The following is a 14,036-nucleotide window of genomic DNA, read 5'->3' on the forward strand; positions in this document are numbered from 1 at the left end:
ACGGCCCGTACCCATGCTCTGGGGGCGTGGGTACGGGCTGTACCACCATAGTGGCGGTGACGTAGGGGTACACGTGGTACGGCCCATACCCACGCCCCCCAGAGCGTGGGTACGGGCCGTACCACCATTGTGGCGATTACGTAGGGGTACGCATGGTACGGCCCGTACCCACACTCTGTGGGGTGTGGGTACGGGCCATACCACCATTGTGGCGGTGACGTAGGGGTACGCGTGGTACGGCCCATACCCACGCCCCCAGAGCGTGGGTACGGGCGTACCACCATTGTGGCGGTGACGTAGGGGTATGCGTGGTACGGCCCGTACCCACGCTCTGGGGGCGTGGGTACGGACCGTACCACCATTGCGGCGGTGATGTAGGGTTACGCGTGGTACGGCCCGTACCCACGCTCTGGGGTGCGTGGGTTCGGTCCGTACCACCATTGTAGTGGTGATGTAGGGGTACACGTGTACGGACCGTATCCACGCTCTGGGGGGCGTGGGTACGGTTCGTACCACCATTGTAGTGGTGATGTAGGGGTACGCGTGTACGGACCGTACCCACGCTCTGGGGGTGTGGGTACGGTCCGTACACGCGTACCCCTACATCACCACTGCAATGGTGGTACGGACCGTACCCACGCTCTGAGGGGCGTGGGTACGTCCCGTACCACCATTGTGGTGGTGACGGGTACGTGTCCGCGTCCACTTCCGTTGTGGTGGGACGTGGGATTGGTGGACACGCCCCCCGAAGTGACCAGACCATGGAGGTAATTAATGTGCAGGATATATTAGTTTTTTGTGGGGTGTGGGTTATGTTTCCTGCCCCTTGCCCCCCCCTTTGCCCCTGGGGGTTGTTCTGACCTTCAGCGGCATCTGCATCGGTTTCTGAATACGAGGTCGTAGGCTATGAGGGCCGGGATGACGCGTAGGTTGGGGTCACCGCTGTCCGTTGCGTACCGGTGCTCCTTCTTCGCATCGTCCTCAATTTCCCGGCAGTTTTTGGCTCCCGTAAAAAATGCTACGTGCGGAGTGACGTAGGCATGAATCGTACTTGCTGGTCCGTAAAACGCTGCCTGACTCCGCCCGGACGTCGCGTATGCGCCGTCCAGATTCAGATTTGTATGTATTTTTTTGCCGGTCGGTCTTTTGTACGACTCGTACGGAAATGGTATTTCTGTGCGAATCGTACTTGCGAGTTTGTAAGGTGTTTTTCCCGGGTACGAGTCGGACGGAGAAAACGCTCCTTACGACCATTTGTACCCGGGTTTTACAGGATCGGAATCGGCACCAAAGGGTGATAAAGTGGCTAAGGAAGATGGTCATGAGGTGGAACGTGCGGTCAAGTTAGGTAGGTTTGCAAGGTCGTGGGAGGAACTGTGGAGGAACATGGGATTGGCGATATTGGATTGGACATTAGAGTGGAAACAGTGCCATGCGAGTCTGTGGTGTCCAGAGATAAGAGAGCCTGCAGAATGAGAGGTGCACTTTGCAAGTTTAAAGAGTTTGCGTCTTATTACGTTTTTTTGTTTTTTTTAAAAAGGGAAGATGTGCTGTATCTTTATTTAAATATGTATTCTTGTATATATACATTTTTGTACTGGTTCATGTTTTGCTTTGATATTGCCCTTGTTGTTTTTTTTAATGTTCTACAACTGTTGCTATGTGCTATTTAAAATGTACATTGATTCTGGGGAGTTTTCACTGGGATGTCTTGACAATAAGACATGCGATGCTGTGCTGCCAATTAAAGATCTGTTTCCTACAATTGTAGTGCGTGACTTAAATTTAACAGTACTGCCTCACACCCATTCTAACAGAGTCACAAAAGTATGACTTACTAAATAAATTCCTAGGTGGGGGGCCCATCAACTCCTCTAGACATTATATGATGACCCATGTCGGGGGAGAGAAGAAACATCACCGAAGCTGACAGAGACCTTGCTTCCATGATGCCTACGGATATAACCCTATTCTCACACCGTATCAAGAGAGACACAGTTGGACATCTTGAAATGGTGGGACTATCATTTTATCTGTTTGAAAGGTTTAGTTGTTACACTATGTTGCTGGTGGTTGGGAAATTGGGAGGGTAGGTGAGGGAGAGAGTAACATCCAGACATCACCTCTAGCAGATCTCTGCTCCAATGCCGCTGCACACGTCAAAGTAACCACATACAATGTGAGGAGACTTAAAGAGACCCTTAAGAGGCATTCCATTCTACAGCTGTTGACTAATCTCCACACAGATATAAGACATAGGACTGCCACACTAAGGCAACAAGTGTGGCTAGATGCCTAAGCTTCCTCAAACCCTGGGAGAGAGGACTAGCGGTTCCAAGTCTCTTATACTATTATGCAGCTTTACACCGCCTCTGATATCTCTATCATTGGGCACATTGTGGTGCCGACAAGGGGTGGTGCATGTCCTCCCAGACAGCTTGTGAGTCAGTCAGAGGTATCGACGGACAGAGCGGTGCCTCCTTCTCCGAGCAGTCAGCCGGGTGAGGTGAGGCTTTACTCCCACATAAAGCTGGGAATGAAGATATTGTACTTACGCTCAAGTACGAGTTTTTTCTGGTAGGGTGGCAAGTGCCACAATCGTACCCCACACTCACAATTGGTTTGCATGGGTTTAGCCTTTTCACTTTATTATTAGTTTGGCAGTAGCTGTTTTCAATTTTTCGGTCCTGATGAAAGCCGGGTCAAGTGACCGCTCCGGCTGAAACATGTCGACCACACTTTTTACACGAACCAAGAATTAGCCTGCAAAATCAATATCAGACTATAGGTTCTTTTAGACATGAAACTTGGTTGATGCAAATTAAACACATTTTTGATCAAGTATTCATTTTTAACCTCACATCACTCTCTAGCACTGCACCTCACTGGAGCCCTCGACTATTTGGGTATACACCCTGGCAGGAGTTCACTTTTTTCTGGGTATCACTAGCCTGCATACCAGGCAGAGTCCTTGGTGATCTGCGACCCCTGGCTCAGACAGTGATTCCTTGGAGGTCCAGATGACGATGCTCCGCCAATAAGGGTGGGCTGATGGACTCCTACCTCCTGCGGGGGGGGGTCTCAACTATTCGCAGGATCTCATGTACCTCTTCACAATAACTATCGGTTTGCTTTTTTGCTCCGAACGGACTGTACGCCTTCTTCTGGTTTCTTTGTGTCTATTTGGGATTGGAGGTGCTTCAGTCCTTAAACCAAGTCCCCTTTGTCGTTGACCCTCTTAAAAATTTGTTGTTTGGTGGTGCATGGTGGACCATACAATGACAGCAGGCCCCCAGTGTGAAGTACAGTGGTGAAGAGAAATCTCACACTATGCAAAGCCTTTGGTTACAAGAGCGACATTGGAGGTTTGGGATAGATGGACAATGAGAAGGGGGCTTACGACGACTTAGCCATCCCCATTCACCCCCCCTTGTGGGGGAATATATGGACTTCACACCGGGGATAATCAAGGGGCTGTATCGGCTCTGGCCGTAGGGCGGGCGTAAAACCCTATGGGATATGTTTGAAGGGGTGTTTGGACAAAATATTGAATACAAATGTATTGTAACATAAATATAGTGTCAAGAATATTGTGACACATAAAAAACATTGTCAAAAATATCATTTTGGGTGTTGTATTTAATATCAATGTGTTTAATATGGATGTAATTAATATTGTTGTTTGTAATACAATTTTTTAGTGCTAGTGTGTCATATATTGTATTTTTATTATATTTTTTCATTTATAGTAATTGTAATGTTTTTTGTAATTTTGTATAAGTTTTGGTTTGTAATTTAATTTGGTTTTTTTAGTATAATTATATGTTTTAGGAGCGGGATGTTGGGTTTATAGGGGATGAGGGTGGGATGTATGTTATAAATTTAAGGGCTTTATTATGAGTCTGGCGGTTCACAGACTCCCAGACTTGCGGGGGCATGACGGTGGCGCTCTCCCAACTGCCGATTATGACCAGGCTGGTTGGGCCACCCTGGGACTACTGCAACCAACAGGGATTACAGATCCCTGGCAGTGGCATGGCAATCACGCCAAGCATATTACTAGTTTTCTCAATGCCACACTTTTCATGGTGGTGCGACTCCCATTAAAAGTGTGGCAGTGAGGAAACAAAGGGGCACTATAGGGCCCCCTTGTGCCTCTGCACCATATGCATGCACACAGGGGGGCACAACATGTGCTCCCTTGTGTGCATGCACCCCAGTACCTGCACGGCATGGACTTCAGCAGTCCATGACATGCCTGTACTGATATTGACGTTCCCAGTGCGGTGCCTATTTCATAGACACCGCCCTGGGAACACCAAAGAATCGCCCGCCAGACAGGAGAAAACTCCTGATCTGGTGGTCAGTTCAAACATGGATTTGGTGGTGCAGTAGTGAGGCAATGCCGGTCCCACACCGCCAAACTCATAATAAGGTCCTGGGTGTCATTGTGTATTTTTTATGTTACTGTTAAAAAAAACAATTTTAGAAAAAAATGTAATATTTTAGGAGCGGGATGTTGGGTTTATAGCGGATGAAGGAAGGGAGTATTTTAAAAAAGATATTAATTCGGATGTGTTTTTATTAAATTTAATACATTAAATAAAAAAAATATTTTGAAGTGGGATGTAGAATTAATATTGGATAAGGAGTGGATTTTTTTGACAAATCAAAGTAATTTAAATTAAGAAATATATATTTTTTAATGTTTCAGATTGTAAAACACATTTTTAAAAAAAGTATAAATTATTGTTATTTATAAAAAAGATATATTTTTGAACTCATAGGGGTCGATTCCGATTCCGGCCGCAAAACGAACCGACCGACACGGACCTGGACCGAATACCGACCGACACGGACCAGCACCCTACGACCCGTGCAGTACGATGCAACGCGAGTGAATTACAACCGACAAGTACGGAATACAAGCCGTACGACCGAGCCGGAGGGAAAATAGTGATCCGGCCGGAAAACTGACGCGATTTTCACCGACCGACACGAATCCGGAATGAACCCGACCAACCCGTACCCGCGATGTACGATTAGCACAGTACGATGCAATGCGTGTAAAACAAGACCGACTTGCACGGAGACCAAGCCGCACGACCGACACGCACAGACAACCCGGCACACAAGCAATAGAGACCGCCGCGAACGACGCGTACCAAACACAGAAGACAGGCAGTGTGAACGAGGTGGAGAAGCCCGCACGAGACAACAGCAGCGTCCGTTTCCGTCACATGAACGTCTCCTTCATGCCTACAAAACACAAAGGAAAAAACACAAAAAAAGGACCAAACAAACAATGACTAAGCCAATAAATACCCCGAAAACATTAATTGGACAAAGACACACCCACAACTCCAACTATATAAAGGACTACAATCACTACCATCATCCCTTGCAAACAGGAGACACAGCCAGCAGCAAACACAAGTACACAGCAACCACAGACACACTCACAACTCACCCATCACACAACTCACACACCATCAGCACCTCATACAAAAGCACACACACATACACACAGCAAAACCAACACCAACCCAACATCACTTGCACCCTCACACACACATCAACCACCACCACCACTCATCACCATGCCTCCAAAGAAGAATCCAAAGTTCACAGATAGCGAGTTAGAAGTGCTGGTGGATGAGATTATCAGAGTAGAGCCACATTTGTTTGGTACATTGGTTCAAAGGACCCCCATCTCACAGAAAACCAAGATGTGGGTGAGGATTGTGGACAAGGTGAACGCACAAGCACCAACGTTGCGCACAAAGGACGATATCCAGAACCGGTGGTATGACGTGCGCAGGAGGGTCAAGAAACTTATCGAGAAAGATCACACCCTGAGTCAGCGCACCGGCGGTGGCCCTCCTGCCAAACCAGTCTACTTCAGGACCTGGGAGGAGAAGGTGCGGGACATCCTACCACCAGGGAGCGCCCATGGCCTAACAGACATCCCAGAGACTGGTGAGTACACAAACAACATACCCCAGATTGTGTGGCAAGGGGACAGTGAAACCATGCACCCCAAGCAAAGCTACACTAACCAATAGATAATCAACCCAAGATGTGTATGCCAGTCACACAAACACAATACCTGCCATCTCATAGTGACTGGGGACTGTGTCATGACATGCACCAACCTACAAACAAATAGAGCAAGCCAGTGGCACTAAGCCAAATACACCCAGCCAGACAGTTTGCCACTGCAAACACACCACCTCACAGTGCAGCTGACTGTCAGGAATGAATAGTGGGGATGCAGGTGAAGTGAGTGTAGACAAAAGCATGATAGGGCCTGTAGTCACAGATAATGCTCCCCCTCCTGATTGACCCATCAAGACCCCTCTGAAACATGCCAACATCACAGGGAGTGGAAAATGACTGACAAGATGGCTGACAGTGAGTCCTGCTGTGGGGAGCACAAGGCCCTGCTGGGGCTTGTGTGCAAATCAGAAGCAGGACACCACTGACTGACATCCTGAAAGACAACTTGCACGCCCTACAATGAAAGCACGTTTCATGATGGGAAGGAGGACTGACAACCCTGACCATACTAATCAGCATGGGGAGACACCCCCCCAACACAAACTCCACACATCTCACCGGGTACAATGCATTGACACACACCTCATTGAAATATCAGCAAAAGATACCCCGTACTGGCTGCTGCTGTGTGAAGCACAGGGGCTCACTTAGGACTTGTAGCCAAACAAACACCAGGATTTCACAGTCAGCCATCTTGCCATTCATGTCACACCCCCTCACAGGGAAGCAGAGTTAAGAGGGAGGAAGCATGGGCATGCTGGGAAGGGGGGTGTAGCCAAGAGTATGATGGGACTCACAGTCACAGACAACCTACACCCACCCACATGACCCTGCAAGATCAACCTGAACCATGCTCGCCTCACAGGGAGTGAAAAGGGACTGACAAGATGTCTGACACTGGGCTCTGTTGTGGGGAGCACAAGGCCATGCTGGCAAATGGCCAACAACGAGATCAAACTCTGTCTGTGACAAGCTGGGAAAAAGCAGTGTACAGGCAGGCATTTGATTGAAAAGTAGAAAATATCATGTTTGTGAACCAACGATGCATGAAGAAACATAAATCACATTGTGTGTCTCTTCCAAACACAGGTTGTGCTGGGCACCCAGCGCCAAATGACGAGGATACCCAGTCCCAGACTCTGGTGGACACTGAGCTCTCTGGTCTGACTCTCTCACTGTCCTCTTCGGATGACGACGACCAACCTGGCCCCTCCGGTGTGAGCCATCATGCAGCACCAACAGCAGCAACATCTGCCCCCCCTGTACCCACGCCTCCAGCATCTGGACACCGACAGGGCACCCCCGCCAACACGGACAGACCAAGGACAATCAACACTCACAGCACAGGGACACAGGACCCCTCAGAAGCTACAGCCAACACCACCAGCAACACCACCCAAGGGGTCCCAGTGTCAACTGTGCGTACCGCTGCTGGGCCTGCCCATGTGGAGAGGGGTGCTGGGAGGGGTGGGAGGCACAGGGCACGCCTTGCAGAGGGGTCTGGACTGCATGATGACCCCCAACTGGCACGCATCTTAGATGCGTACCAGGATAGCACCGGAGGATTTGGCCAGGTAGTGGGGATCCTCAAGTACATGCAACACGAGCAGGTCGCCCACCATGCCCGCATGGAGGCAAAGTGGGATGCCCTTACTGCGGTGCATCGGGACATACTACAATGCCTCTGCCAGATCAACACCAACCTGTCCCCACACCCCTGTTTGCCCACAACATCTGTCGCAACACCATCTGCCAGTGCCACAGGGAGGGAGGAGGACTCTGGCGGAGAGTCCCCTGCACCACAGAGGCCTGCACCTGAGGATCACCCCCCGGGAGAAGAGGTGTCATCCGAAGAAGGACATGTGAGAGGCAGATGTCCCAGCACATTCCCCAGGGCCTACAAACCTGTTCTGGACAATGTTCTTTGTGCGCAACTCGTTCACCTTGACAATCGCACAAGACTCGCCCACATTACATGGAGGATTCATGTTGGGCCAATGTAGCAGACGACTGTGGACTTTACTCTGGACATTTCATCTACCAGCACTTCCAACTCCAATGTGAACTTTGGATTCCCAAACCACTGTACAGCACCCACCATCCTGTGCACTTCACTCACATAAACTCACCAGTACACCATACTTGCCTCTGTTGTGATTCCAACTTGTCATGTTCAGGGCGAAGTCGATCTGCTACGCAACACAGTGCATGCCAAATACTGCAACAATGTGACCAACATAAGGTGAGTCATGGGGATGTGACACATGTGAGGGAGACACACCACTATGGCAACACAAAACATACTCACCATGGCCATGTTACTCATCACACACAATGATGTTGACCTGAAACACATTGGCATGCACAGACACAACACCAAGCACAGTCAGTGGTAACAAGTCCACAGGTGAGGTAAGCAGATGTCACTCAGATGTGGGAAGACAGACAACGCACATAACAAAGCATTGCACAGGTTCATTACACATCAGCAACACGTTTATTCCAGCACTAGTTGCATGGTAATTCTACTTAACAGTGAACACACGCTCACAATGTGTTGGAGAATGGAAGTCCAGGGATGTGTGGTACATCAGTTGATGGAAATAGTCAACTTCCACACTGGTGTTGGCTTCTGGGTGTTGGGGGTCAGTGTTGACCACACAACAGGCGAAGGACCCTGGGAAGGACAGACAAGATACAGTCAAAAGCACAGACAAACAGGAGAGAAATGCAATACACATGCACAAAACATGTTGCAAAACACCTACACAAACACTAGTTAGCAGTACTACCCTATTGTGGAGTACACACCACCTAAATGGACACATCGCAGCACGCATCCAGTCAAGTGGCACACAGACACACTCAGACAGCAACAGAGCTAGCTCAACACATTCCAGGCTACCTCCATACATTCACATAACAACACTGGAAACTCACATTCAGGTGAAGAAGTTGTTGATGAGCTGGGAGCGGACGTCGCCATCATCTTCATCATCACTGGCATCTTGGCCCAGGCCGGGATCCACCACAGGTGCCGGACGTTGCTCATTGTCATCGTCATCCTGGATGAGAGGCACCTCCTTCCGCACCGCCATGTTGTGTAGCATGCAGCAGACCAGTATTATTTTGCACACCTTTGCAGGCTCATATGGGAGGGCCCCTCCGGTCTTGTCCAGGCAGCGAAAACGGTTTTCAGGATGCCGAATGTCTGCTCAATCACACTCCTGCTCCGGCCATGTGCCTCATTGTAGTGCAGCTCGGCTGGTGTCACAGGGTTCCTGAGGGGTGTCAGCAACCACGGCATGTTGGGGTATCCAGAGTCACCTACACACACAAAAATGAACAAGTAGGTGAGTTTTGTAGGAGTGCGGAGTACAACACTGATAAACATACACAATGATAAACAGTCAGTACACACCGACAAGCCAGGCACGCTGAGCTGGCATCTGTGACATCAGCGTTGCAATGTGACTACTCCTCATAATGTAGGCATCGTGTGCCGAACCAGGGAACCGTTCCCACACATGTGTGATCAACATGTCAGCAAGACAGACCACCAGAGCATTGATCGAATGGTAGTGCTTCCTGTTCCGGTATGCCTGCTCATGTGCCTGTGGTGGTATCAGGGCAACATGTGTCCCGTCAATGGATCCAATGATGTTTGGCATCCTCCCCAGTGTATAAAAGGCATCCTTAATTTCAGGGAGTTCATCTTGGCTCGGGACCTTGATATACAGGTCGAGGAATTGCAACATCCCCTCCAAGACATCGCGTAGCACCCGACTAAACATTGTTTGCGACATACCACCAGCATTAGCCACAGTGTACTGGAAGGTACCGGGCAAAGAAGTGCAGGGCTGCCATCACCTTCACCTCTGGGGTCAGTGCTGTAGGGTATGTCCGGCCAGGTAGCAGATGTGGCGCCAACTGCTTCACCAACTCCTCAATCAGTGGCCTGGTGAAGCGGTACCGTTGGATGCTGTCGCGTTCCTGCATGGTTGGAAGATCTGGGAACGGCCGATGGACAGCTGGTGCCCTGCAGTACAGAGATGCACAAAGGAAGATTGTCAGTACATCTACCCATGTGGCCATGACCACGATCACTATCACATGCTAGTTCATGACATTACACAATGTACTGAGGTGTATGCTGTTGGGGATGGACACATATGTCACCTACAAGACCACCACCTCACATCTCAATTCCACATGTCCACATGAGTGCCATGTAGTGCAATTGGCTAATCATGTGGCTGTGTCACCCAGCCTATGTGCTGCTGCAATGTTAAAAAAAACCACCCCAGTGACAAATGAGGACTCATGTCTCCCAGGCATCACAGATCTTTGACATGCAGAAACCCAGGGTCTCTGTATTGCCACATCAACACAGCAATGGACATGGCGTAGCACGTACACACCACAAGGCAAGTGTAATTCCCACAGGTAGTGGTCACTGTTGTTCATGCCGGCCCTACATGTACGTCTCTTAGACACACACCCCATCAAGGTTGATGCATGTACCACATGGATGTGGAGTCTGTCACCCATTGGTAACATGTGATCAGACACATCTGAGACACAACATGCACACAGACTGTGGGTGTACATCAGTATTGGGGCTACAGGTCTCACTGTGACGTACATGCCATCACCCCAGGACTCAGGGTGTATGTGACATGTCTTAAACATATCCAACCTGATACTGTGGCCTTCACTCATGTTCATTACTGTCCAATTGCACATCACAGTGCTAATGTGCACAACACACAAAGGACTCTGCCCCCATGTACAAGATAACAGCCTGAGAGTGGCTGCACAAAGTGCCAGACAAAAAAACAGCTGTGGCCCCTCAAACACCCAGGGAATGCAGCCTCACATGCCATGGGACACAGTGTTTGGCAATGCAATAGTGTGGCAGGTGTGTGCAGGTGTCCATGGCCAGTATATCTGTATTGCATCCGTCTAATAGTCACACTAATGAGGTCCGACGCGGGTGACAATGCGTACGCATTGCACAGTGTTAGACCTGGTACCTTGGCGTGAGTCTCCCTTCCTCTTTTTGTCGCTGTGCCTCATGTGTTTTTATGGTGTTGGCCGCTCAGCGCGCTGTGCCACTGCCAACCATTGTCGCGGTGCGAGTGCTCCCTATGTAAATTGTATATGTTGGTTGGATTCCATGATTGGATTGTTTGATTTACTGTCAGACCCCAGTAAAGTGCGCCAGGAGCGCCAGGGCATGTAAAGGCAAACACCGCTGGTGGGCTTGCAGCACGGGTTGTGCCACTCACAGAAGCGGCCGGTAAAATATGTCTAAGGTCTGCCATCGCAGAACCTGCGTGCAGTCTGGTACTGACATGCTGACTGGCAAGTGCCCACACTTGCCGGTCCCTAACACCTTCCCTTAGCTGCATGTTAGTCACCCCTCTGGTAGGCCCACGGGCAGGGTGCGTTGTGAGCGTAAGGTAGGACAAGCCTAGATGCGTGGCATGTCCTGGTAGTGAATGACCGCAATTTTGTTGTTCACTGCTGTAAGGCTACCCTGTTCTCATAGGCCAGTATGGGCGGCTTGGATTGTTACACCCTATGATCCTAACCGACCCAGGGAACATGGTAGAAGGTCGAGTTTAGTATGCCTGAACTCGGAATAATAAGGTACATCTTTTCGCAAGGTTTATTTTAATATTCCGGGTTTGCAAATGCCGCTTTTAGAAAGCTAGCCTTTGCTTGCCTAAACATTTCAGCCCACCTCTGCGTGATGTGTATCTGATGTCTGGCTGGTGTGAGTGACAGGGCTGGGGGAGCCCAGATGGGCAGGGCTAGGTAGCCTGGTGGTGAATAGGACGATCGACAGGTAGATGGGTGGGAGGAGTGCTCCTAGGCTCTGAATAGGACAGTGCTCTGCCACCTCAATGCCGGCTCCGCCCCCTGTGGAGCGTCTGAGGACTCTGCCCTGCACTCTGAAAGAAGAAGCCTGCATCGCGTAAACAAAGTGCTCAGAAACCGGACTGGACTAGGCAAAGGACCCCCTGGTCTGGGAGAACAAAAGATTTGCTGTATAAATGGAGGAGCCCTGCTCCTAAGAAACTAGATCCGCTTTTGACCAAGAAGAATCTCTGCCTGAGGAGGAGGCACCGGGAAAGCTGTAGGAGGAAGACTGTCCCTATCCTGGGGGATTGGCCTGCAGTGGTGACCTTGCTGCCAAAGGGGAGAAGAGAAACTGTTGCTGAAGACTTTGCTTTATTTTTACTCTCAAGACTTGTGCTTTTCCAAAACGATCTCCAAGGGCTTGGAACTGAGCTTGCCCCCTGAACTTAGCCCCAGGACCATTGGGCTCTACCTGATCTTCACTCGCCTGCCGCTGGACTGTGGTGTCCTTTCCCTCGCCGGAGCTGTGACCCTCGTGCCCCAGTCCCTCCGTGAGCCGTGACAAGGACTGCTTAGCCGCCCCCGCCTTGGGAAGAGCCTCGCTCGACCGGAGCCGCTCCCCCTACGCTGTGCTGGGCTGCCCCTGTCACCTCGCTCGTTGGAGGCTCGCTGTGCACCTTCACCCTCCCGCCGGAATCGGCGTTTGTGAGCATCTCCAAGCCTCGGACGGCCCGGACGTATCTGCGTGCCCGGCTGCCCCGCTTTGTTCACCCGCCACCTGCAACACCCCGCTCTTGTCGTGAGCCTGAAGATCTGACACCCATCGTGAAGTGTCGGAGCCTCGGACGCCGCCTCGCCCTTCTGTCGAAGAGCCGCTGAAATCCCGCACCCGCCTTTGTGTCAAGAAACAAGGTACTGTACTTACAAACTCGACCGCGAGCTCACATCGGATCCAGGGTCCGCAACGTTCTGATTTCCCTGTCATCTGCTGTGTGCTTCCTGGGCGCTGCCTCAGCACGAGGTGCGCTGAGGCCTACAGTTACCTTGTGCCCGCCTAAAAGAACTTTTCGTAACAAAGAGAACTTTACCGTATTCCTAAGAATTGTGTCCCCATCAGTTCAACATTACTGGGCCTTGTATTTGAATCTGCTGAATCTACATAAAAGCTTATTTTTATATACTTCCTGATTGGTGTCCGTTTGTGGTGCATGCAAGGGGTTTACTGTATGTGTAATTGCATTTGCTTAACCGTGTATGCCTGAGACTTAGCCTAGACTGCTCGCGCCACGCACCTAGAGGGTGAGCAGGGGTTATTCTGGGGAGTCATCCTTCGCCCTGACAAGAAGTAAAGGGTCCCTGCTTGTTGTGGGTTCACACCTGCGTCAACCAGAGCCCCCTCATTTCTAACACACGGGTCATGACCGAGCCATGCGTACGCCTTGTCATTGAATGCAATGAGGTCCGACGCGGGTGACAATGCGTACGCATTGCACGGGTCATGACCGAGCCATGCATACGCCTTGTCATTGAATGCAATGAGGTCCAACGCGGGTAATAATGTGTATGCATTGCACGGGTCATGACCGAGCCGTGCGTACGCCTTGTCATTGAATCCAATGAGGTCCGGCAGGGGTGACTATCATGCATACGTGTCGGATAGGCATGGTCCGAGACTGGTGTACGCCTTGGCCATTGAATCGTATGGAGACGGGTGCATGTGTATATTCAAAATACGCAATGTACAGTCAGTTGAACGAGCCGGGCGCACCCATTGGCTCAGGACTGTCATGGAGACGGATGCGGATTCAAAACTTGTACAAGTTGTGCACTGGAAATTCAGTTGGATGCCTACAACAATGTTGCAATTTTTCAAGTGTTCCATGAAGGTGAAGATTTGAACGATGCGGAAGGCGTGTACGAGTCGTACTTTTGAATGGATTGGCCAGATTCATAGGATGCAAACGTGTTGGACCTATCACTTGGGACACATGGCACAGAGTCTGCCTCTGCAGCCAGGCTGGCCCCCAGGGAGCTCACTTGCCTGCACTACATGCTACTGGACCACATCCCTGCTACCACTGCTGCTGTCTATGCATCCTCTGGCTCCT

The sequence above is a fragment of the Triturus cristatus genome, chromosome 5_1, assembly GCF_964204655.1.
Source record: "Triturus cristatus chromosome 5_1, aTriCri1.1, whole genome shotgun sequence".
Lineage (NCBI taxonomy): Eukaryota > Metazoa > Chordata > Amphibia > Caudata > Salamandridae > Triturus > Triturus cristatus.